Genomic DNA, 27233 nt, shown 5'->3' on the forward strand with positions numbered 1-27233 from the left:
GTGGAGACAGGCCAGAGGGTGGCAAGGTGTCAGTGCAGGGCTGAGATCTGTCATTTTACTCTTCTGCTGGGTGGTACCTCCAATATCTCTGAGTCCCCCAGGGCCAGGAAGAGAAGAGGATGCTGAATGGAGGAAGAGCTTGGGTGGGATCCCACCTCTACCATCTGGCAGAGGGGTCATCTTGGTCACCATCCTTCACTTCTCCTTCACCTCACCATCCTTCACCTCTCTGGATCTCGGTGTTCTCATCTATAAAATGGGTTTATAATATTCTCTTCCTTTCAGCAATGTTGAAGGATTAAATGAAATCAGGCAAGGTGCTTAGAATACTGCCTGGCAGATATTAAGGGCTCAAAGAATTGTCATTGTCATTAACATGATATTATGATAAACGGACTTGACTTTTATAATCCCTCGAGATAGGAAGGACAGATGATCATGCCATTCTCGATTTAAGGGACATGGGCACTGAGATTCAAAGAGGTAAAGTAATGGATGTGAAGTGGCACACAGGGCAGGGGTCAGTCAGTGTTCTATGTGAAGATGGGAAATACTTTCAGCTTTGTGGGCCATATGGTCTTTGTCGCAGCTGCTTAACTCTGCCATTGTAGTGTGAAAGCAGTGTTGAAGTCAGATGAAATATGGAGATGAATCTACATTTAAAACGTTTATTTGGGAAGCAAGAATTGGAATTCAGGGTGTACACACAGACCAGGTGGTCTCTGGTAGGTCCAAAGAACAAAGAGAGGGTTGGAGGTTTTCTAAACAGGAAAAATGTTCCACATTGCTCTGCAAGGAAGTCCATTGGCGCCGGTAAGTTCTGTGGAACCGACAACCTCTGATTGGTGAGTGACTGCCGGAGATAAAGCTGGTCTTAGAATTGCAGCCAGTTTCAGTAGCTATTAGATAAAAGTGGGTTCCGGTTCCAACAGGCAGTTCCAACAGCCAGGTTTGCAGAGAGTTACATTCGTGGAGCAATGTTATATTCCCTGAGTGCTTTTCCCTACTGGCCACTTGACTCTGTTTTAGTTGGGTGTGACAAGAATGACCCAGTTTGTGTGATCAGCTTTCACAAGCAGGCACAGATACTGTATGCTCTAATGGCATGCCTGTGTTTCAATAAAACTTTATTTACAAAAAACAGATGCTGGCTGGGTTTGGCCTGTGGGCTCTAGTTTTTGACCCCCTGACTTCAGTGCCCAAGTGCTGAGTGAGGTCTTGAATCTGTGTCTTTTGGCTGCAAATTCTAGCTCTCTCTCATTCTGTCATGTAGCTTCTTCTACGTCCCAATCAGGAGAAGCTTATATCTGTCAACCAGGAGCCAAACACCTTCTGCTTCTGGAGCCAATGCTAATGTTTGGGAGAAGGGAAGGCTTCATTTTCCAACCTCTGTGATGCCTGCAGAGATGTTTCCTTGCTTATAACTTAATGCAATTTGATCCCCTTGACTTTTGGATGGGTGCTGCTGCCCCTCTGCTTCTTATTTATTTATTTAGAGACAGAGTCTCACTCTGTTGCCCAGGCTGGAGTGCAGTGGTGCGATCTCAGCTCACTCTGCCTCCCGGCTTCAAGCAATTTTCCTGCCTCAGCCTCCTAAGTAACTGGGATTACAAGTATGCCCCACCATACTGGGCTAATTTTTGTATTTTTAGTAGAGATGGGGTTTCACCATATTGGCCAGGCTGGTTTCGAAATCTTGACCTTAAGTGGTCCCCCCCACCTTGGCCTCCCAAAGTGTTGGGATTACGGGCATGAGCCACTGCCCCCGGCCCCCTGTGCTTCTTATTAGTGGTTCTGCAGAAGCAAGTCTGAATAACCCAAGGTCATTATTGGGAACCGCATGTTCCTGTTAACTCCCTCTCTAGAGGGCAGATAGATGCTTCCCTGGTGCACTACTGGTATTACAGAGCAGTGTCTCCTGGGAGATGTAGCTAGAGCATCTCCCCTGTGCTTCTGAGCTGTAGGAATTATGATGTGGGAAGTTTGGTGGAGTGAAACTCATCAAGAGAGCAGGTGGTGGGTACACAGTTAGCCTAGTGACGTCTTTGACTGCAGAAACTCAGGGCAAGAAGACAGCGGTCCCATCTTGGCAAGATACATCGTTTGAGATTTTCAGCCTTGACCTCTGCCCAAAGGAAAGGGCGAGAGAATCTAGCTGTTGCTGCCCATTTGAGCTCTGGGCAGATGGGAGGTAGGGAGATTTATCATGGGATTTTGGCCAACTCTGCAGCGGCATTAGCTCCTTTGTTGACCCAAGCTGGGCTGGAAGAGGAATTAACAATGACAGACAAACCAACCTCTTGTGGCATTCACCAGCTTTCAAGACAGCATTTGAGCCAGCACAAAAGAATTCTCAAAGCTTGTTCAAGGGAATAGGTTTATTTTCCACGTGATAATGCTGTTGGTGCTTTATAAATGATGAACAATAAAAAGATTAGGAGGTTATCAAATGACATGGATGTGGGATCTGTGCCATGTGGCTTGTTTGAAAGTTGCTAAGCTCTCCCCTCCTCTTAGTAATAAACAGCATGTTGAAGGAGGTTTTATGTTTGGCATTTTTGCTCTTTGGATTTTTAGGGGGAAGAAAGTGGTCCTATAAATGGAAAGTATTATTACTATTAAAAAAAAAACACAACCAATTATCTTGTCCCTGAGGTAGGAGGGCTAGTAAACAGCTTAGTGTCCTCTCCTGAGAGGTCTCACAAGCAATGCTAATTATATTTCGTTTACTGCTTAGGTGGCTTCTAAAGGGAGATTGGCTTGGGAATAATTATTTGGGGATTATTCTGTTTTTAGGGTTTATGTTCAGGGATTATCTAAATTTTTACTGATCTATTACTAGGTTGCATTTTTATAAACTTCCTCTATTATAAATCTGTAGCAGGCAAATTTGGCCCCTGGCCAGAAGTGGGTCACTCTTGGTCATGGAGTGAATTATGTCCGCCTACCCCCTGAATATATATGTTAAGCCCTAACTCCCAATGTGATTGTATCTGGAGATAGGGCTTTTAAGGATGTAATTGAAGTGAAATGAGGTCATAAGTGAGGGGCTGGCCGGGCATGGTGGATCATGCCTTTGGGAAACCATGGCAGGTGGATCACTTGAGGTCAGGAGTTCGAGCCCAGCCTGGCCAAAAAGATGAAACCCCTTCTCTGCTAAAAATACAAAACAAACAAACAAACAAAAAATTAGCCAGGGATGGTGGTACACACCTGTAATCCCAGCTACTTGAGAGGTAGAGGCACAAGAATCTCTTGAACCTGGGAGGCAGAGGTTTCAGTGAGCCGAGATGGTGCCCCTGCACTCCAGCCTGGGTGACACAGCAAGACTCCGTCTCAAAAAAAAAAAAAAAGTACGGGGCTGTAATACGATAGGACCGATACCCTTATAAGAAGAGGGGAGGTCGGGTGTGGTATAATAGGTCACACCCATAATCCCAGCACTTTGGGAGGCTGAGGCAGGAGGATCACTTGAGGATCTCTTGGAGTTTGAGACTAGCCTGGGACACATAGGGAGACCATGTTTCTACAAAAATAATTAAAAAAAAAAAAATTAGCCATGGACTACACTTGTAGTCCTAGCTACTTGGAAGGCTGAGGCAGGGAGATTGCTTGAGCCCAGAAGTTGGAGGTTACAGTGAGCTATGATTGTGTCATTGCGGTCCAGCCTGGGCAATAGAGCAAGACCTTGTCTAAAACAACAACAACAACAAAACAAAGAATAAAAACGACATCAGGGGACACACTGGCAGAGAGAAGATCATGTGAGGAGTGAGGGGAAAAGGCAGCCATCTACAAATCAAGGGGAGAGGCCTCAGAAGAAACCAACTCTGCCAACACCTCAGTCTTAGACTTCCAGCCTCCAGAACTGTGAGAAATACATTTCTGTGGTTTCAACTGCCCAGTCTCTGGTATTTTGTTATGGCAGCCCTGGCAGACTGATAGACATTAGTGATGTCTCTTCTCCCAGCTTTTGACAGGTGCAGGTTCAAATCTTGGCTCTGCTGCTTAGCAGCTTGAGTCTTTAGACAAGCTGATAACCTTTCTGTGCCCCAGTTTCCATTTATGTGAAATGGGAATAGTGAATGTTCCAGAAACTATGTCTAGTCAGTCCTCAGTATCTGTGGGTTTTACATCCATAGATTCAACCAACTGCAGATTGAAAATATTCAGGAAGAACATACAAAATATCAATACAATAATAGAAAACAACACAAATAAAAATCCAAAATAGTATACCAATTATTTATATAGCATTTGCATTATATTAGGTATTATAAGTAATCTAGAGGTGATTTAAAGTCTACCGGGGGATGTGTTTAGGCTATTTACAAATACTGTGCCATTTCATATAAGGGACTTGAGCACCCTTGGATTGTGGTATCTGAGGTGGGTCCTGGAGCCAATACCCCATGGATACCAAAGGATGTGTCTGTGTGTTGTTTTAGTGTGAATTGTGAAAGAGATTGGCTACATCTGAGTGTTGCTATCAAATGTTGATTCTCATTTGTTCTCAGTGATTTGAATTTGACAACCTGGGGATGCGCATTTTACTAGGGTTTATGACTGAGGCAGTGTGGTGTGGGGGAAAATTTGCAGGTCCTGGGGTCGGGCTGTTCAGGGTTTTTTTTTTGTTTCTGTTTTTTGTTTTCTGTGATGGAGTCTCAATTTGTCATCCAGGCTGGAGTGTAGTGGCTCAATCATAGCTTACTGTAGCTTCCAACTCCTGGGATCAAGCAATCCTCCTACCTCAGCCTCCTGAATAGCAGAGACTAGAGGTACGCACCACTACACCCGGCTAATCATTTTACTCTTTGTAGAGACATGGTCTCCCTGTGTTTTCTGGGCTGGTCTTGAACTCCAAGAGATCCTCAAGTGATCCTCCCACCTCAGCCTCCCAAAGTGCTGGGATTATGGGTGTGAGCCACCATGCCTGGCTGAGTTCAGGTTTTTCTGTTTTACTTCTCTGTCGGTGTGTCTAGCTGCTTTCCTACTCACAGCCTCAGTTTACTTAGCTGTAAAGTAGTAGGAGGAGAGTGGAATTGGGCTGGATCATTAGCATTCTTGTATGTGATGCCAGTTATATGATTTTTATGGCTCCATTTTAATTATCGAGATGTGACTAGGTCCTCATGACCCTCCTGTGGTCTTTGTCCCCACGTGTGTGTGTTTATCTGTGTAGGTGTTAATGAAAGTTACACCTATCATCTTCACAAGCAGACTGTCATATTCTCTCACAGCTGCAGTGCTTGTCTCAATGCCTGGTATATAATAGATGCTTAATTATTGTGAATTTTTTAATAGCTGTATTAAGATGGGATTTACATCTCTTACAATTCACCCACCCACCTATGCAATTCAGTGGTTTTTTATATATTAACAGTATACAATTATTTTTTTCCAGTCTTTTAAAATGAGTGAATGAATTCTGTATCTGGTGCTTTGTCTGTAACAGTGTTAACTTCAATCAGTCAATATTTGCCAAATGCCTGCTGTGGGCGGGGTGCTGGTCTCAACACTGGGGAGATAGCAGTCCGACAATCAGATGAAATTCCCCCTGCCCTCACGGAGCTTAGGTTCTTGTTGGGAGAACACTCTGTGCCTAGATATGATAGTTTTTTGGCATCTGTTTTTTGTCTAGCTTTTCTCCAGCTGTTGTGCAGAGATGGTTAGCTGGCTAGTGATAACCCGTAGTCTACTTTGTCTTAGACCTCGTTATCCTCACTGTTTCAGACATTGCTGGTAAATGCTCTATGTCATCTTAGTTTTCATATGATCAGTAGTCACTAGACATGGGGGAGGGAGCCAGGGCAGGAAATGCCAGGCTGGAGGTTACAGATGCTGCAGGCTCAAGGGGACAAGACGCACAGGGACCCTGGCAGGATGAGCATCTCATGGTTACAGGGCCCGGGGCATGGGCTGATGGGTTCCTCTGGGCTCTCTTGCTCATGTTCCTTCCATTTGCTATGATGTGGGGGTGGTGGTTATGTTGGAAGGGCGCCGGTGCCGGGAGAGGCATGTAAACTGTTAGCAGCCAGAAGAGGTGGGAGGTTTAAGTCATGCTCATTGGAGTGTGATGCTGGAGACGTATTGCTCTCTGTTCCATGGAATGCAACCCTCAGTCAGGACGGCACCCAGATGTCCCCAGATTTCGCAAAACCAGCCTGGCTTTTGTCTTCTGTTGAGTCAGCCCAGGACACAAGGGGCCAGATGTCCTGAATGTTCCATCATGGTCCTGGAAAAAACAGGGAACCCCCAACAGTTGGGAAGCTCGCTTGATAGGCCTTCTGACTTTTTGTTGAGGAGATTAGAGATGAGTCAAAACAGGACCTTCCAGGGTATGGCCCGGGCCCTCTCTGTTATCATGCATATGCAATGCTCTTAGTGGTGGTCGCCTGTCTTCAGCATCCAAAGTATCAGACAGTGTGTGTAGTTTTCCGACTTGAGTAGTATTTTCTTTTCTTTGTACAGTTGAGCATGTGTGACTTGGAAGGAGCATATTTGACTAGATGACACATGGGCTTCTCTGGAGCTCCTGCTCTGATCGTAATAGTGTATTATTTTTCTGAGGCTGTGTCTGTATTGTGCTAGAAAGCAAATGAGTTATTATGGATCATTCCAAGTGTATTATCCCATGTATCCCTGAGATGCTTTGTATATGAATGCTTTGTATATGGGTTAAATATAAAATAGCATAAATAAATAACTCTGTAATACTGAGTTTGAATGGGAAATTTCAGTGTGAAATGATGAGGTATTTTAAAATTGTGTTTGTGTGTCTGTGTGTGTGTGTATATATATATTCCTATGTGTAGATATCTATAAGGTTTTAGAATAACACTACCACAACAATATAATTGCCGAGAACATATAAAAATATTGGCTTGTGAGGGCCGGGCACAGGTGCTCACACCTGTACTCCTAGCTTTGGGAGGCCTCATGAGATGGGAGGATCACTTGAGTTCAGGAGTTCGAGATCAGACTGGGCAACGTGGCGAAGCCCCATCTCTATACAAAATAGAAAAAGCCAGGTGTAGGGGTGCACACCTGTAGTCCTAGCTACTCGGGAGGCCGAGGCAAGAGGATCGCCTGAGCCCAGGAGTTGGAGGCTGAATGAGCCGTGATGGCGCCACTGTACTCCAGCTTTGGTGACAGAGTGAGACTCTGTCTCAAAAACAAACAAACTGGCATATGTTTCCCTGTTTTCTTCCATATTAAGAAAATATTCATTTTAAATCTACTTTACCTGAGCCTATGGCCAGTATATACTTTACTCATTCCTTTTGAATCCTGGTCTCATCTTGAGTTTATGTTTAATGCTTTCCACCAGTTCTCTGTTGGTATGTTGCTAGTCGTTTAGGTTATTGCAAGCTTCATCTGAGACGGATTCTGCAAGGGACTGTTGATGGTTACAGTATTCCCAGAGTTGTTACACGTTGTTACTAGTTTGTGCTCTTTATACTTGCAAATCAGTATTGTGGATCCAAAAATTTGTAGGTCACATTTTCTGAGAGTCTTAAATATGTTACTACATTTTCTTGAGGCATTGCTGTCAAAGTTGGTAGTAATCTAATTTTCTTCTCCTTAGAAGACTTGCCCAAAGGAACTCTTCTTTCTCTAAAGGTCAGCGATTTTACTAGACTATATCTAGGTGTTAGTCATTCCGTCAGTATTTTCAGGTACATGGCATGTTCTTTCAGTCTCTTTCAATGTGGAACTTCGGGTCTCTTTATTCCAACAAAGTGTTTTTGAATGGAGTTTTTAGTACCTGTTATTTTGGTTTCTTCTCCAGGGGCTTCTGTTTTCTGTTCATCTTATTTACCTGTCTTCAGTATTTGTCACTTCCTCTCAAATCTATCCCTTTCTTCATATCCTTTTTTTTTTCTAAAAAAAAAAAACTTGCTCTTTTCATCTTCTAGGTGTTCCTTCTAGGTTGGTCTTCATTTCTGAAATACTTTCTTTAATGTCCTGAGTTTGGTTACCTCGCTGCATTTTTCTGGTTCTGGCGTACGTTGTTCTTTTATGTCATTTTTGTATTGTCTCCAGCTTGTTTTGCAGTAGGTCACAGTCACTTGAGAATTTCTGGCGCATCTTTATCTGCAGCTATATTCTATTACTTATTCTGTTTCTCCTCATAATGTTGTGTATGGTTTTATTGGATACTTCTTTGTTGCTTCTCTCTCTCTTTTTTTTTGAGATGGAGTCTTGCTCTGTCGCCCAGGCTGGAGTGCAGTGGCGCTATCTCGGCTCACTGCAAGCTCCGCCTCCCGGGTTCACGCCATTCTCCTGCCTCAGCCTCCCGAGTAGCTGGGACTACAGGCGCCCGCCACCACGTCCGGCTAATTTTTTTTATATTTTTAGTAGACACGGGGTTTCACCGTGTAAGCCAGGATGGTCTCGATCTCCTGACCTCATTATCCGCCGGCCTTGGCCTCCCAAAGTTCTGGGATTACAGGTGTGAGCCACCTCGCCTGGCCCGTTGCTTCTCTTTATGTGTAGTTAGGAAGTGAAACTTTAGGAGAGAGGCGTGGTAGAGGGAGCAGAACTCTGTCTCCTGTGGATTTCGTGTGGTGTTAGGTATACTGCAGCTTGTTTTCTGAGCTTTCCTGGCTCTTATCCCCCATTTCATCTGGATCTTCTTTTTCCCTCTTCTCTAATGTCTCGCTCCTGCTAAACTGTGATTCTGCTTCTGTAGCTTTTTCCCTCACTGCAGGGCCCAGTCCTAGAAGGGAGTCCTGGCAGTACAGATTTGAGAGTCAGTGGAGGTGGGCCTGGGTTACCGTGGATCTCCTTGCGCTCACCTGCTAGGGGAGAGGAAGAATCTCCTGGCTTTACTGCACTTCTCAACGTGGCCCACCACACTTTTATGAACCCCGAATATCTGAGACAGGCCTCAGTTAATTTAGAAAGTTTATTTTGCTAAGGTTGAGGGCGTGCCCATGACACAGCCTCCGGAGGTCCTGAGGACATGTGCCCAAGGTGGTCAGAGCATGGTTGGGTTTTATACGTTCTAGGGAGACATGAGGCATCAATCAACATATGCAAGATGAACATTGGTTCGGTCTGGAAGGCGGGACAACTCAAAGCGGGGCTTCCAGGTCCTAGGTAGATTAGAGACAAATAGTTGCATTCTTTTGAGTTTCTGATTAGCCTCTCCAAAGGAGGCAACCAGATATGCATTCAGCTCAGTGAGTAGAGGGGTGACTTTGAATAGAATGGGAGGCAGGTTTGCCCTAAGCAGTTCCCAGCTTGACTTTTCCCTTTAGCTTAGTGATATGGGGGCCCCAAGATTTCTTTTCCTTTCACTTTCCTTCCAAGGAGCACCTGTTGGTGATTTGCGGGGAGGGGGCTGCCGGTGATCTGGGGGCCTGTTGGTGATTTTGGGGGGTCTGTTGGTGATTGAGGGGGGTCCTCCTCAGGGCTTTTCATCAGATCTGTCGCTTGCCTGTGTGTTCTACGCAGATACCATGTAGACCTTGTGGCTGTGACTTTATCCTTGCCTGCTTATATTTTGGGGTTTATGGGGTACCTTGTCACCTAGCTTTGTTGTAAATGCTGTCTGTGGGCTTCTGCCTTTTTTTTTTTTTTCTGGAGACGGAGTCTCACTCTGTCAGGCAGGCTGAAGTGCAGTGGCACGATCTCAGCTCAATGCAACCTGTGCCTCTGGGGTTCAAGTGATTCTCCTGCCTCACCGTTCTAAGTAGCTAGGACTACAGGCATGCGCCACCACGCCTGGCTAATTTTTTTGTATTTTTAGTAGAGATGGGGTTTTGCCATGTTGACCAGACTGGTCTTGAACTCCTGACCTCAGGTGACCTACCTGCTTCGGTCTCCCAAAGTGCTGGGATAACAGGCATGAGCCACTGTGCCCGGCCTAGTTTTTTTTTTTTTAATGGGGAGTTTGAGAGATTAAAAAATTATGCTGCTGTCACTGTCGTCTTTCCAGAATCTATTTCTAAACGGGCATTTAAAATAATACTAATAAATCCCCCTTTAATAATAATCCCACTGGACAAAGCACAAAGAAAGGAAGCTGCCAGCAAGGGTGAAATTAAAGGCGAACAGGCAGCTGGTAATAGGCCAATTGATTACAGTGGATTAGAGCTCATTTTGCTTCACAAAAGTAATTACTCTGATGGCTGCTAACGCTTGCTCATTCAGAGCAGAGCTTCCCAGCCACTGTGCTGCAGTTGGTTTTTGGGAGGGCTGAGATAGTGATTCCTTCAGCACTCAGGGTAGTACTGAGGTGGCAGGAGCTCCGCACCCCTGCCAACCAGTTACCTCTAGCCTGAGTTTCATCTGTTTACCCTCAATGGGACATAGAAATGTCATCCTGAGGCCCGATGCAGTGGCTTACACCTCCCAGCACTTTGGGACGCTGAGGCGGGTGGATCACTTGAGGTCAGGAGTTCGAGACCAGCCTGACCAACATGGTGAAACCCCATCTCTACTAGAGATGCAAAAAAAAATTAGCCAGGTGTGGTGGTGGGCACCCGTAGTCCCAGCTAGTCAGAAGGCTGAGGCAGGAGACTCGCTTGAACCTGGGAGGCGGAGGTTGCAGTGAGCTGAGATTACACCACTGCACTCCAGCCTGGACGACAGAGCGAGACTCTGTCTCAAAAAAGAAAAAGAAAAAAAAAAAAAAGGACATCATGAGCTTTGCAATATGGATTTATTTATTCATCACTCTTTTTTCATGGTTGGGGGTAGAGACAGGGTCTCACTTTGTCACCCAGGTTGGAGTGCAGTAGATCATAGCTCACTGCAGCTGCAGCCTCCTGGGATCAAGCAATCCTCCTGCCTCAGACTCCCAAGTAGCTGGGAGCACGGGCGTGCGCCACCACATTGGGCTAATTTTAAATTTTTGTTTTAGAGGTGGAGTCTCCCTATGTTGCTCAGGCTGGTCTTGAACTCCTGGGCTCAAGCGATCCTCCCGCCTTAGTCTCCCAAAGTGCTGAGATTACAGGTATGAGCCATGGCACCTAGCCAAATATTTTGTATTTTTTTTTAAATTTCCTTTTTATTTTGAGAAATTTCAAACCTGCTGAAAAGTCCTAGTACTATAAACTTGGATGTACCTACTGTCTACCGTCCACCTAGATTTACCAACTTTTTTTTTTTGCATATTTCTCAGTGTTTTTCTAAATAAATGAATAAACACAAACATACAGAGATACATACTGTGTATAGATATGTATGTGTGTATGTAAATATACTTTTCCTAAGCAATGTGAAAGTTGTTTCAGACATTATGATTCTTTTTCCCTGAACTCTTCTGCACTTCTTTCCTAAGAACAAGGACATTCTCCTACATTACCCCATAGGAATGTCAGAGGCATTTGAACAAGAACAACTCCATCTTGAATAGGGGCTGGGTAGAATGAGGCTGAAACTACTAGGCTGCATTCCCAGATGGTTAAGGCATTCTAAGTCACTGGATGAGATAGGAGGTCGGCACAAGATACAGGTCCTAAAGACCTTGCTGATAGAACAGTTTGCAGTAAAGAAGCCGGCTGAATCCCACCAAAACCACGATGACGATGAGAGTGACCTCTAGTCATCCTCACTGCTATGTGACAGTCCACTAGTGCCATGACAGTTTACAAATGCCATGGCAACATCAAGAAGTTACCCTGTGTGGTCTAAAAGGGGGGTATGCACCCTGTATTTAGCATGTTATCAAAAAATAACCATGACAATGGGCCACCGGCATTCCTTGGGGCTGCTCTGTTGATGGAGTAGCCATGCTTTTATTCCTTTACTTTCTTAATAAACTTGATTTCACTTTACGGACTCGCCCTAAGTTCTTTCTTGCGTGAGATCCAAGAACCCTCTCTTGGGGTCTGGATCAGAACTCCTTTTCTGTAATAGTATTATGCTGGAGAAAAAGGACAGTAACTCCACAGTATCTAACATACGGTTCATATTCATGGTTCCCTGATTGTTCCTAAAGTGTCTTTTATAGCCATTTCTTCCCAAGTCAGGATCCAAACAAGGTTTGTAAGTTAGCTTCAGCTGGATGTCATCAGATGGTCCTTGAGGCTGAGTTGTGTGCCATGCACTGTGCTCAATGTTGGGCTGTAGAAACTAGGCAGGCCCAGAGTTGTTGGTTTTCAGGAGGTCATGGCTGAGGAACAGCCTTGTTACAAACAAAAGCAATAAAGGTTCAGATCTCCTAGAGCCTCCTGCTGGTAGCCTTATTTCCAAGAGTTCCGATTTACCTTGTAAATAAATGGCATCCAGTTCCCTCATGGTCTTCAAACTCTCCATGCCTTGTTAGCTTCCTGGAATCCACAGAATCCTTTCACGCTTGGGCAGTGACCTGTAAAAAGCCATCTTAAAAGGCTTCCAGGTACATTGTCTCGGCTCTCTTGAGTTTTGAACTGGGAGCCTGGAGGTCAGAGAACAGACACTCCCTAGAAATGCCTTCTGTAGTTCTCACGTAATTCATCCCCAAGGCATCGGCTGGAATGGAACATAGCAGAAACATGTTTTACTCAAGCGTAGACTAGCAGCAGTGACAGACAGCTTGAGGGAGTCTTGTTTTCCTTTTGCTGTATCAACTCTTGCAGTCATTAGCTGTCAAGGGGAAAATCATTGTGTTTCCTCAGAAATGTGGTTTATTTGACTAGATCCTTTGGGACTGGTTTGTGTCAAGGGCAAGGTGTGTGTTTGAGGGGCCAACAGCAGTTCTGCTGTGGATGCTGAACCATCAGCTGTCACAAGAAAGGCTGTTTGTATGAACCTGGACTTAGAATCCTGTGGCCACCTTATTTTTATACCATGTTCTTGCTTTGGTTCTGAGATTCCCAGTCCACAGCTGCCTGTGGAATTTGTAGGATTCCCAGAGTTCGTATGCAGTAGGGGGTCTCAAACTGGAATTCCTACAGGGGCCAGGTAGATAACGGAAGTGAATAAATCAGCCACATGTGAGAGACTAGGGAGTGGGGAGGGATCTTTGGGGGAACTGGAGGGTACTTGGCTGGTCTAAAGGGGCATCAAGTCCTTAGTGCCAGCCCTGGTTGCTCTGAGGGTGCCCAGGCCCCTTGTGGTCGGACACTTGGCTTTTTCAAGAGAAACCTAGATTTTTAAGGGAAATGTCCTGAATTTTAATTATTTGCACAGAATTTAAAAGCCACCTTCTTTCCCTCCCTCCTCTCTGTCTTCCTCCTACTCGCCCTGCAAACGTGTGTTTCAGTCAGCCAGGCCAGTGGGCTGTGGTTCTCCTGTTGGGTACGTGGTGATGGTCCCCCTCCTTCAATCACCTTTCTCTCTCCCTCTGTCTCTGCTGCATGGCCCACATCGTTGTATTTTGTTGTTATCTTTTTATCCTTACTGCATTCGCAGTCCATGTTTCTGCCTGTAGTCTCAAGAGGCCGAGATTTGATGAGACTACTGTGACTTGTGCAAGAGCCAAATTGAGTTTTCAGCTTGGTATTCAGATGCGGGACATCTCACCCTCCAGCTGTTATCAGCAACAACAACTGCAACTGTGCAGCAGTCGCAATCCCCAGATGCTATGCCTCTGCATTGTAGGAAAGGGACTCATTTGAGGTCAGATGCTCAGATGCAAGTTGCAAGATAATAGCGATTGTACCTCCTTGTTCCCAAATGTCACTCAAAGTGTTTCCTAGGTTCTGTCACTGCCTCTGCTGGAATTGTGACAGAGGAGACAGGTGAACTGCACCCCTTAAAACCCCAGTATTTATCAAAGTAATAATAGTAGGTGGGTCTTGTTATTCCCAGATGCTGTTTATTATTTAATATGCTGATTTTATATTGACCAAACAAATTTTCTTGGCTTTATAGTACCAGTTATGAGCTATTCAGTTAACCCTTTTAACCCTTACCACGTGGGCCATTACTGTAAATCTATATATATATTTGTTGTTGGGAGCTTTTCATTTCTAAAGGAAGTTCTTTTTTTAAAAAAATCTTTATTTTGAAGTAATCTGAGATTTGCTCAAGAATTGCAGGGACAAAAAAAGAACTCCCATGTGCTCTTCCTGCAGAGTGACTAGTTAATATTTTGCTCTATTGGAGACAGATTTATCTGTATCTGTATCTCTGTGTATCCATACAGACTTTTTTCCTGATCTATTTAAGAATTAGTTGCAAACATCATGACCATTTACCCCTAAATACTCAAGCAGATAATTTTCTAAGAACAAGGATACTTCCTTACACGACTGCAGTGTGATGATAAAATGCAGGAAAGATAACACTGGTGCAGTATTATGACGTGATATTTAGGCTATATTCGTATTTCACCAATGGGGCCAATTTAACCTTTCATGGCTAATCTCTCTGACTGAGTTGGGATCCAGTCCAGGATCAGGCATTGCACTGAAGGGTCCTGTCTCTTTAATCTGGGGAACACCTCCACAGCTTCTTTGTCTTTCATGACCTTGACTTTTTTTTCTGGTTCCCTCTTCTGGCCAGTTGCTTGATAGAACATCCCTCAATTTGGGTTTGTCAGCTGTTTCCTCATGATTAGGTTCAGGTTATGTGTTTTTGACAGGAACTCAAGGCTTTTAATCCATCTCCTTTTGGCCTAATAAAGAGACACTATAGCAAGTAGACTTCTGGTCTCACAGATGGCAAAACTCAATGCCAAGAGGTCAAAGTCGAGAGAGATGTAGCACTCAGTGGCCAGGGCCGACTGTGGCTCACGGCTGTGTTTTGTTTGGCACTTGAGATGTTTGAAAAATGAGTCAATCACTGGTTAAAGACCTGATGGGTCCCAGAGGAATCCGGACTTCCACCTGCTCTTGAAGAGTTGGAAGATCTGGCCACACAGGGCCATATTCCTGTCTGCCTGGTTTTGAGTCCTGGACAATGGGCACACATTCTCTACTTTGCTGTGGCCTCCACCATTCACAAGATGCCCCTGTGCATGTCCCCCCGGCATGCTTCATTCTTCTGTTACCTGCCCTGCCCCTCTATGCCTGGGACTCTGAAAGATATGTTATAGAGCCGGGCGCGGCGGCTCACTCCTGGAATCCCAGCACTTTGGGAGGCCAAGGTGGGTAGATCGCGTGAGGCCAGGAGTTTCAGTCTGGCCAGCGTGGCAAAACCCTGTCTCTACTAAAAGTACAAAATTAGCCGGGTGTGCACGCCTGTAATCCCAGCTCCTTGGGAGGCTGAGGCAGGAGAATTGCTTGAACCCAGGAGGCGGAGGTTGCTGTGAGCTGAGATCATGCCACTGCACTCCAGCCTGGGTGACAGAGTGAGACTCTGTATAAAAAAAAAAAAATCCAGGATAGGCTCCCAGTTGTGTTCTCTCCATCTGCTGCTCTGTAGTCTTCTTGGGGCCTGTCGGGAAACAATTTTCTATTTCATAGTAGTTTCTCTTGCCTGTTCTCCCCACAACCCCCTTTTTTTGAAGGTGTTTATTTGGGTTGCCAGACTTGTGTTTATGTACCTCTTCATGCAGTGGTAGTGTTGCATTCACTCCTCCAAAAGGTGAGTTGTCACATTGGTACATTAGGGTATTCCACACTGGCTTCCATGGAAGCCCAGTTCAGTCCATGAGAGGCTCCCTCACCTTCCCATTATTTAGGGAAATCCTGCATCCCTCGAGGGACCTGATGCAGCTGAGGGAAATCGGATAATCATTTTCTGAAGTGGTGAGGTTGAATCCACCATGCCCTAGGAGTTAGCTAGGGGATGAGCTGGGGAAGAGGACTCAGTCATTTGATGCCTGACCTTGAAATATGTCCAGGTGATAATTTGAGCATTATTCCAAGTGTTTCCCTAGTCCTCACTCCCTAGGAGAAAATAGTCCTCCTTGATTTGGAATATGATGACACTAGAGCCCTGGTTTGCAATTTATGAGTAATAATGATGATGACAATGAATTACTAACCGCTAACATTTATTTAATACTTACCATATGCCAGACACTTTATTTATACACACACATAATTATTTTAATTCTCTCTGTAGTTTCTGAAGGTAGATACTTTCATCATCCCATTTTATAAATGCTAAACTGGGGCTCAGAGAGGTTAAGCAACTTGCCCAAGGTCACACAGAGGTAGAGCAAGCATTCCCATCAGGGCTGTCTGACCTGAAAGCAAACACTTTTTAATGGCACAAAGGGCTGAAGTGAGCTGCCTTCTTGGTGTCAGAGGAGTAACTTATGTAAGTTTTGAGTGAGGGACTGACAAGTATGATTCCGGCTATTAAGTTTGGAACCCTGTGATTTTCCCATTGCACCCAGGATATTTTGGGTGTGTGTCATCTGTAATTAATTACCTTCCTGAGTGACGAGTTGTTTGGGCTGTTTCTCTGGCTCTGGATATGCAATACAGGGGCCAGTGTGCCATTCTGAGTGGGATTTACCAGGTGGCTAATGAGATGGGCTTTATAAAATAAATAGTGCAAGGATGGTTACGGGGGAGAGAGCACTAAAAATCAAACAAGCTTTTTACAGCTCCATTTTCCACCCCCTCCAGCTGGCAGAAATGAGATGCCATACAGCTTAATCCAGAGAACAGCCAAGGAGGAATGCAGACATCCTGGAATTTGAGTCCCCTGGCAGCCCTTGCCCTGTCTTATTAGAGAAAACTGGAAGGAAAGGAAAAGTTACCCAGACTTCTTGTATGTGGGAGGTACCACTGTTTTCTGAACAGGGTTATGAGCAATAATCGTTATGATTGTGATATGGCAGGAGGGCACATGGCAGGGAGTGGCTCCCAGATGCCAGAGTGGCCCAGAAGTGTCCTGGAGGCTTGCCAAAATACAGATTCCAGGCTTCACCCCAAGAGGGTGATTATAGAGAGGGGCCTGGGAATCTGCTTTTTACTTTTTAATTTTTCACCCCTGAATCTGTTAATGTGTTTCCTACAAGCAAAACATTCTCCTTTGTAATAACAATATAACAATCAGAATTAGAAAATTAACATCGACACATTTCTGCTGTCTAATCTTCACAGTATGCTCAACTTTAACCAGTAGTCCCAGCAATGTCTTTTCTTGCAAAATGGTTGAGTCCAGAATGACACATTACATGTGATTTTCATGTCTGTTCGGGCTAGAACAGTTGTCTCTTTTCTTGACTTTCATGACCTCGACGTTTTTGAAGATGATAGGCCAGTTTATTGTGCAGAATGTCCGTGCCTTTGGTTTGCTTGATGTTTCCTTTTGATTAGATTCGGTTTATGCATCTTCGTAGGAATGTTGCAGAGGCGATGCATCTTTTTAGTCCATCCTGGCGGGTGGTGCATGGCTTCAATTTGTTCCATTCCTGATGTTAACTTTGATCCTCTGATTAGAATGATGTCTGTTATGCTCCTTCACTGTGGAGTTTCCCCTTTGCAATTAATACATATTTTGTAGGGAGGTTTTTGAGCTCGAAATATCCTATTATGCATTAAATTTTCCATTAATTAATTTTGGATTGTTCAGTTTCTATTTTATTCAGCTTATAATGCATTACTATCACTGTTTTGATGCCCGGATCGTCTCAGAGCGTCCGAGCATCAAAACAGTGATAATAATGGATTATAAGCTGAATCCATCCCATCCATCCCACTTATCAGTGGGAACTTTTATGAGCTGGCTTCTGTGTCCTTTTAAAGTGGGCCTGTAAGTTCACATTCATGTCTTTAATCCCAGTCCAACATCACCATTGACTTCTCACTTTCTTGATGTATTTGTTATTCTCTTCTCCAATAACAAGATACCTGGCTCCAGTTATGTGTAATATATTTAGTTATTGATCCATCCCCTTGTAAGTTAAGTAATCTCTGATGCTTTGGGCTGAATTGCTTGGGAATGGAAAGTCAGGGTTATGGGGAGATTTGCTTTCTGGAGAAGCTCCTCTGCTCTCTTCATTATAGAGATCCTCCATCCTCTGACCACATCTGGAAGGACCCTGGCCTAGTGCTGGAGGGTAGAGGCTTTGGAGTTGCCCCGATGTCAATTCCACTTCCACTCCTGATTGACCTTGGCCGGTCACTGACCACACTGAGACTCCATTTCCTTATGGACGAGGGCAATATTTCATGGTACAGAGAAAAATAAGACATGGCCACTGTCCTCAAGGATCTCATACTCTAGATAGGGGAAGATGAACACAGGCCAGGGGTATTAAAGTATGAGACTTGTTCAGAGAGAAGCTTGTCTAGAATACGCTGGGGGCAGAGGAGGGAGCTGTCACAAGCTCCATGTGGTGGAGGCAGGGTTGGCAGGAAGGACTTCAGAGAGAAGAGGGCCTTTGAGGAGACACTTGCAAAATGTGTAGCTATTCACCAGGGGCCTGGGGCAGATGGGAGAGTTGCAGACAGAGAATCAGATCAACCTTAGCAAAGACACATGGGGCAGAAAGAGCTTGGCTTGTATGGGCAACAGGGAAGAGCTGTGATTGGCCAAATCCCAGAGTGGAGGTCTGAGGCTGTATTAGGTGGATGTCTCAGCTCTCTGGGAGCCCTGACAGCTGCAAGAGGAGGGGAGGGGGTCGGGTCTAGCTTAGAGAGCATGGTGTATTGGGTAGTGGGGCAGCAGCCTGGGTAGAACCTGGGAGGAGCCTTTCCAAGATGACGCTGGGGGAGAATGCTCTGGAAGGTATCTTTTGCTTTCCCTCTTGCCCTGATGACCTCAGTGCCAGAGGCGCTGGCTGGCTGGGTTTATTCCTTCAGACCTCTTAGGATTGATTGTTTCACAAAGATGGTGTAGAGCAGCGGTCCCCAACCTTTTTGGCACCAGGGACTGGTTTCGTGGAAGACAATTTTTCCATGGGGATGGGTTGGTGGAATGGATTTGGGATAAAACCGTTCCATCTCAGATCCTCAGACATTAGATTTTTATAGGGAGTGTGCAACCTAGATCTTGCATGCCCAGTTCACAATAGGGTTCGTGCTCCTATGAGAATCTAAGGCTGCTGCTGATCTGACAGGAGAGAGAGCTCGGGTGGTAATGCTTGCTCACCGCTCACTCACCGCTCACTCACCGCTCCGTCACCTCCTGCTGTGCGGCTTGGTTCCTGACAGCCACGGTGATGGATGACCCCTGGTGTAGAGGACTGGTCCAGTTTTCACTCTGGAGTTGCACTGTCTGCTTGTGAGTCCCAGCTCTGCCACTTGTCAGCTTGTCACTTGCCAGGAACATGACTTACCTCCTCTTTAGGTATCTCAGCCTGCAGCCATCTAAAAAGCTTTGCTTACACCTTTCCCCTTCTCTCCTCCCCCACTCAGTGCTGGACAAGTGGTAGCTACTAGCATCATTGTCATGGTGACAGTTACTCGAGGGTGTGAGGGCAAAAGTGTTCTGTAAAGGGCAGTGTAAGAATGCATGTTAGGATCAGTGCAGTAACAGGCTAAAGGAGTTCTGATGCCTTAGAAAAGGTGGCGGGGTTGGAGTTAGGGTCAGAAGAGACTTAACAGGAATATGTACAGTTAGGGAAAAATGGTTTTTCAACATTGGCTGTTTTATTTTGCAGTGAACTTGACCTTTGAAGATTTAGGAGTGGCTGCAAACACCACAAAGCCAGGCGATTTATGCCTCCCTTCCTGCCTTCTATTGGTGCCTATTTTGGGGGAGTCCTCATGGTCTTGGATAGCCTTGCCACTGGGCCACCGTCTTCTTGTAGTTGGGTGTGGTTATGGTTGATGCCTACTCAGTACCTGCTGGACAGTAGGCCTGAGGTCCCCTCAAGCTGTGCTTTTTTGCATCTAGGGAAAGTATAATTCCCATAGGTATATCTTAGTGTGGTGTTTTGATGCCTGAGAATTACCAAATGTACTTACCAGGTTCGTTAGTTTTGTTGTGAGTAATTTTCCTTTGAGTAGTGCTGTCTGGGGTTGCTGGTTGTTTACTCTGACATTGGGGCAGGCCTAATTGCTTTGACTTACAAACATTAATTATTGCAGTCGTTGGAAGCTGTTTGAGAGGTACTTGCCACCTACTCAATGATTTGCTTTCGTTCCCATGCTTTTAAAGAAATCTGCAGGGTAGCCAGCAGGCCTGTTTGGGGCTGGGAGTGGGAAGGAGTTGGCAAGGTTTTCTAGAATTGGACAGGCGAATATTTGAATACTTGTCTCCATGTGCACAGCTACCTCTTCGGTCCTCTCAGTTCTAGCCACCATCGTTTCTTGCCTGGATGACTGTAATGGCCTCCTATCTTCCGGCTTCTTCTGTTACCACCCCTCATTCCATTTGCTTTTTCCACATAGCAAGTCTGCATTCCCTTGCTTGACACCTTTTTAATTTATTTTTTTGTTTGTGAATTGCAGTCTTGCTCTGTTGCCCAGGCTGGAGTGCAATGGTGCGATCACAGCTCACTGCAGCCTGCAACTCCTGTGCTCAAGTGATCCTCCTGCCTCAGCCTCTGGAGAAGCTGGGACTACAGGCACATGTCACCATGTCCAGCTAATTTTTAAATTAATTTTACTTTATTTATTTATTTATTTATTTATTTATTTATTTATTTATTTATTGAGACAAGGTCTCACTTTCACCCAGGCTGGAGTTCAATGGTGCGATCTTGGCTCACTGCAACCTCTGCCTCCCGGGTTCAAGCAGTTTTCCTGCCTCAGCTCCCAAGTAGCTGGGATTACAGGTGCCTGCTACCATGCCCAGATAATTTTGTATGTTTAGTAGAGGCAGGGTTTCACCATGTTGGCCAGGCTGGTCTCGAACTCCTGACCTCAGGTGATCCACCTGCCTCGGCCTCCCAAAGTGCTGGGATTACAGGCGTAAGCCACTGTGCTTAGTCTAAAAAATTTTTTTGTAGAGATGTGATCTTGCTGTATTGCCCAGGCTAGTCTCAAACTTCTAGGCTCAGGTGATCCTCCTGCCTCAGCCTTCCTAAGTGCTGCAATTACAGGCATGTGCCACTGCGCCCAAAACATTTATCATAATGTTTTTGGAGTTTCATCCAAGTTGTTGCATGTATCAATAGTGCATTCCTTTTTATTGATGAGTAAGCATTCCATTACTTACATTCCAGTACAGGAGTTTGTAATGCCATTTCAAGAGTTTGAGACCAGCCTGACCAACATGGCAAAACCCCGTCCCTACTGAAAATAAAAAAATTAGCCGGGCCTGGTGGTGGGTGCCGGTAATCCCAGCTACTTGGGATCTGAGGCAGGAGAATCACTTGAAGCCAGGAGGTGAAGGTTGTAGTGAGCCGAGATCGCACCACTGCACTCCAGCCTGGGCAAGAAGAGTGAAACTCCATCTTCAAAAAAAAAATAAATAAATAAAAGAAAAAGTCTTTCACATAGCAAATCCAGTTAAACTTTTTTTTCTACTCTGGACGATGCTCTTAGTATTATATCTAAGAAATCTTCTTTGTCTAACTCAGGTTAGGTATGATTTTCTCCGACATTTTCTTCTAAACCTTTTATAGTTTTAAATTACATTTCTTTGTGGTCCAATTTTACTTAATATTTGTATAAGGTGTGAGTATTGGTTGAAGTTTATTTTTTTTGCATATGAATGTCCTGTTGTTCCAAAATCATGTGTGGAAAAGACTGTCCTTTCTCCAGAAGCGCTTTCCTACCTTTGTCACATTGCTTGATTGTGTGTATGGGTTTATTCCCTGATTCTTTGGTCTGTCTTGTTGGTGTGTGTCTGTCATTTTGCCCATATGACATTGGCTTGAGGGCTGTAGCTTTACAGGAAGTTCTAAAATTGGGCAATGTGAGTCTTCCTGCTTTGTGCTGCTTTTTCAAAAATGATGTTGGCTATTTTAGTTTCTTTGTCTTTCTATATGAATGTTACAATCTGCTAGTCTATATCTATAAGAAATCCTGCTGGGATTTTGATTGGGCTTTCATTAAATGTATAGATCAATTTGGGGGAAATTGACATCTTAATTCTTTTGAGTCTTCTAAGCCATGAACCTGGTATCTCCAGGTAGTTAGCTCTTCTTTGATTTCTTTTGTTAGTATTTTGTAGTTTTCAGCATGCAGATCCTGGACACATTTTGTTAGATTTATATGAATGTATTTCATCTTTTGGAGCTGATATAAATGATTCTTTTTAAAAGTAATTTGCCTTCTGATTGTTCGTTGTTAGTGTATAGAAATACACTTGATGTTTACATTTGACCCTGTGTTCTGTGACCTTGAAAAACTCGGTTATTCTGTGACCATTTTCTTCAGTTCTTGGGATTTCCTTTGCAGACGGTCATGTCTCTTGTGAAGAGGGAAAGTTTTAGTCCTTCCTTCCTAACCTGTATGTTTTTTTGGGTGGGGAGGGCCTTATTTCACCAGCTAGAATCTACTGTGCTGAACAGGAGTGGTGAGGGAAGAATTGCTTGACTCATTTTCAGTCTTTGGGGGAAAATATTCAGCCTTTCATCATTATGTGTGATGTTACTATAGGATTTGGGGGTGGGTAGTTTTTTTTTTTTTTAAGAAGGAATCTCAGACTCTGTCACCTAGGCTGGAGTGCAGTGGTGTGATCTTGGCTCAGTGCAACCTCCGCCTCCCAGGTTCAAGCGATTCTTGTGTCTCAGCCTCCCGACCAGCTGGGATTACAGGCGTGCACCACCAGGCCCAGCTCATTTTTGTATTTTTAGTAGAGATGGGGTTTCACCATGTTGGCCAAGCTGGTCTCGAACTCCCGACCTCAGATGATCCACTCACCTCGGTCTCCCAAAGTGCTGGGATTACAGGCATGAGCCACTGCACCTGGCCTGGGGGTATTTCTAACCTCTTCATACATTTTAAAAAGTGCTCTAGTAAAGTGCATTGTTGAAAAATTAAAGAAAAATTTCCAATTAATTTTATCATATAGAAATGAGCACTGTTAACATTGTGGTCTATACATTTCCAGTGCAAATATATCCATCTAAATAGATATAAGGGGTTAGAGTAAATACACTCTGTACTCTGCTGCATTCAGTTAATGGTATATAGGTGTGAGTATATATGTGTGTGTGTGTATATATGTAATATTCATCCCTGGGGTAAACATACATATTTATCATAGCTTTGACAGTCCTATAGCGTCCTATTATAGGAGGATGCACCATAACTTTCCACCCACTCCTACATTATCAGACAATTAATTTGCAGCCAGCTTCTTTCTTTTATATTCAAAGCATCCTCATGCATATGGTTTTGAGACTTCTCTTTCTTTTCTGAATACAGTTTCTTAGAAGTAGACTTGCTGGGTCAGAAGGTTGCAGTTCTTGAAGCTGTTGATTCATATTTCCTAAAGCTCACCTGTCACCAACTGCTTACATTTATGAGATGCCTAAGGGGGTTGGCAGCAGAAGCTTGAGCTCCATAACTCGAGGAAAGTTCCTTAGCCTCTCTTAGCAAAGCTGGCTGGTCAGGAGGATCCTGTTCACATCTGTGCAGGAGTCTTAACCGCCTAAGAGATTCTGCAGACCTGTGCTCGTTTTCTCACGCAATTTTTCAAGGCCTTACGTTTTCAATGTTGCCCTGTTCACTTAATTCTCTAAACGTGTATAATGTAATAGGAGACTTTGAAGTTAAAGGATATGGGTTTAAATCCCAGGTTGGAGTGTGTGTTAGACTCTCTGGGCCTCAAATTTCTCATCTGTAAAATGGGCACAGTAAAACCAACCTCGTGATGTGTTGCTGGTGGTCTAATGAGACACCAAGTATGTGGCAGAGAGGAGAGGGACATAGGCATGGAGAGGCTGAAGTGAACTGTGGCTCTGCCTTTGCCGGTTGTGAGTTTTTGGATAGTTCAATTAGCCTCATTGAGCCTCAGTTTCTTTTCCTTTTTTTTATTTTTTTGAATCAAGGTCTTACTCTGTCACCCAGGCTGGATCTTTGTTCACTGCAACCTCCACCTCCCCGGCTCAAACGATCCTCCCACCTCAGCCTCCCAAGTAGATGGGACAACAGGTGCATGCCACCACACCCAGCTAATCTTTGCATTTTTTGTAGAGATGGGGTTTCACCATGTTGCCCAGGCTGTTGTCCTGGGCTCAAGTAATTGGCCTGTCTCAGCCTCCCCAGGTGGGTAGCATGAGCCACCACGCCTGGTCTTCAGTTTTTTCATGTGTAAAATGAAGGCAGTAAGAAAAATGGCAGCAATAATAACCTGTTTTGTAGGGTTACTGTGTAGATAAAATGTGAGCATGTCTGCCACACCTCGAATATTAAGTGCCCTACTCAGAGGCAGGTGTTCATGTGTTGCAGATTGAAAAGCATATTTCCCACTACATACGTATGGATCTCTGGGAATGAGGCACAGCTTTTACCTGTAAGGGGGTCTTTCTACTGTGCTGCTTCCCACTTCATAGCTAGCAAGGAGGGATTTCAAGGAAGGTGCAAACATCTCAAATGTCCAACTCTGCCACAGTCCACATTGGCAACACTTTTTTTACTTTTCTTTTTTCTTTTTTTTTTTTGGAGACGGAGTCTCACTCTGTTGCGAGGCTGGAGTGCAGTGGCATGATCTTGGCTCACTGCAAGCCCCGCCTCCCAGGTTCAAGCAATTCTTCTGCCTCAGCCTCTTTAGTAGCTGGGACTACAGGCACATGCCACCATGCCCAGCTAATTTTTGTATTTTCAGTAGAGACAGGGTTTCACCATGTTGGCCAGGCTGATCTCAAACTCTTGGCCTCACGTGATCCACCCACCTCAGCCTCCCAGCATGCTGGGATTCCAGGTGTGAGCCACTGCACCCAGCCAGGTGTGATTTTTAGGTGGAATCTTAACACAGTATTAAAAGATTTCTTCAAACCAGAAGAAAAGCAGCTATCTGAAACATTTTAGTGCTGGCCACAGAGTTGGAGATGAACAGGGAAGCTGAGGATCGGCCCGACGGCTGGCAGCAAATGAGCGGAGACCTGACCGCCAAACACTGACATGACTTCTGTTGGTCATGCGGCCTCTTGGAAAATGTTCTTCCATGAACTGTTGTTTAGAAATGTCTATAACTGCCTTTCTTTCCCTGATTTTAAGATATGTGACTTGAATTCACATGTGAAGATTGGGAGTAGGCTGGGCTGGGCGATGAGGCTCTGGCTAAAGGAATCCTAGAAAACATGCTCTACAGGCTGGGCGTGGTGGCTCACACCTGTAATCCCAGCACTTTGGGAGGCTGAGGCGGGCGGATCACTTAAGGTCAGGAGTTCAAGACCAGCCTGGCCAACATGGTGAAACCCCCATCTCTACTAAAAATACAAAAATTAGCCTATCATGGTGGTGGGCGCCTGTAATCCCAGATACTTGGGAGGCTGAGGCAGGAGAATTGCTTGAACCCAGGAGGCAGAGGTTGCAGTGAGCCGAGATCATGCTACTGCACTCCAGCCTGGGCGACAGAGTGAGACTGCATCTCAAAAACAAAAGAAACAAAAAAACACATGCTGTACAATCCCCATCAGGGAAGATTTTGTCTCCCACAAACATTTTAAGGACTTGTTATTTTGTTTCAAACATTTGTGATTCATGTCACAGATGGAGAAAGTGCCGACACCTGTGGAGGCATCCATGACAGGCTTTGTCTAGGACGAGGGGATAACTAAGGGACTCCCTTGTGGTTTACTTTCTCCAGAGCTTTGGAGATGAACGTCGAGTTCTCAGGTGATGCCTAAGTCTATGGTAGTGTCTGAGTTTGATCCTTTTTTTTTTTTTCTGCCCCAATACCGCACAGAGAAGCAAAATACAAAGAAAGTGCTGTTGTCGTGGGCTGAGAAGTAGTCAGCTGCATTGAAAACAGACACTCGGCACCAGGGATGAGCAGTCTCAAGTTTTTCAACTAAGTCAGTGTTTGGCGTATCTATAGCAGTGGGTGGTATTTCCATCCGTAAATAGACTGAGTGAGAGGCTTACTGTGGTGCATTATTAAGTGAGACGACCAGTCTCAGAAACATTTATACTATCCTGTCATAGAGACTCTGAGTGTTTTGGGTTGGTAGTGATTGTCAAAGCATGGAGGAAGGCCTGAAAGGTATATACTAGGTTTTTGCCATTGGTTACCATGGGAAAGTGTTGAGTGGAACAGTAAACAAGGGAAAAAAGCCTTCAAACATTCACACAAAAATTAAAGCATTGTGAAGGGTGTATCATCCCCCTAAAATTATTAGGATGTGTGTGTGCACCTAGAGAAATAATAGGATGGATATAAAAATGTTAATAGGGTTTATTTCAAGGTATTGGGGTCTTACCATGTTTTTTGCATTTCTTCTTAAATGTGTTCTGATGGGGTATTTTGCAATGAGCATTTTTTATTTTTATAATCCCAGAAAAAACCCAGTCTTCAGCTCTTCTCGTTGCAAGGAAAGAAAAAATATTCTAGCACATTTAAAGGCACTTAGACTCAAGACCTGAGGTGTAGGGGGTGGGGGCAGAAATAGAAAACGTGTCAGAGGCACCTCCCTCTGGTAGAGCTGGTCAGAAACCAAGTCTGAATCTCAAAGCAGATGGCGAAGAGTCCTTGTGGGCCTTGGGGGCAGGGAAACCTGGGTTCAGATCTTACCAGTGAGTTTTACCGGTGACCTTGGTCAAACACCGTATTTGTCCAACTCTTCTCCTGTAAAATGTGGAGAATACTGCAGGCTATTGTGCATTTTTCTACTGAATGAAGCATCTTTCCGCTGAATGATGGATGGATGAATGAATGAGTGGATGCATGCTTGGTTCAAAGAGACATAGGTAAAGTCTAAATACTCAACAAATGGCAGTTTTTCCCCCTTTGTCCTCATGTTCCATTGTCACCCAGTGTACCTGGGGAGTGAGTTCAGCAGGTGGGGTCCTGTCATACCCTGGGTTCTGTGTTCCTTAGTGTAATCTTACATGGGGGTGGATGTGGAGTTGGTCCAACTGCTTGTCTTTATGCCACAATCTCCTTATCTGTAAAATGAGGGTTGTGTTAGTGCTTTGGAAGGATTCAAGGAGATTCTATACAAACACTTGACATGATGCCTGGCAAATAATAAGCGTTTAGTACAAGTCACAGTTGATAAAAGTATTAAGAGCATTCCCCAGGGTGAATGCACAGTAGTCAGTACATGCTTCTGCAAATGGAGAGAAGACTAGAGTTCCTGACACTGAATAGGCACCTGATAGGTGGGTAGCTCCAAACAGCCTAAGCACAGCCTGTGTCTGCGTTCTGAATTTGTGGACACTGGAACCGATCGGTGCTTATCTGTCTCATGAAAGAATAGTTCTTAAAGGCACTCTGCAGACATACCCAAGGTAACACAACCTTCTCCCTTGATGATATCTAAACCATGAGAATATATTAACATTTATAAGATGCAAATTGTGCTTTTCTTTACACAAACTCACCACCCA

The 27233-nt window shown here is 44.6% G+C and overlaps 1 protein-coding gene across 5 annotated transcripts in view; it reads left to right on the plus strand.

The window, feature by feature from the left end:
* SNX29 (sorting nexin 29) overlaps window positions 1–27233 on the plus strand; it is a 593890-nt gene that overhangs the window by 191554 nt on the left and 375103 nt on the right. The gene's annotated exons all lie outside the window — the stretch shown is intronic.

The sequence above is a fragment of the Pan paniscus genome, chromosome 18 (genome assembly GCF_029289425.2).
Source record: "Pan paniscus chromosome 18, NHGRI_mPanPan1-v2.0_pri, whole genome shotgun sequence".
Lineage (NCBI taxonomy): Eukaryota > Metazoa > Chordata > Mammalia > Primates > Hominidae > Pan > Pan paniscus.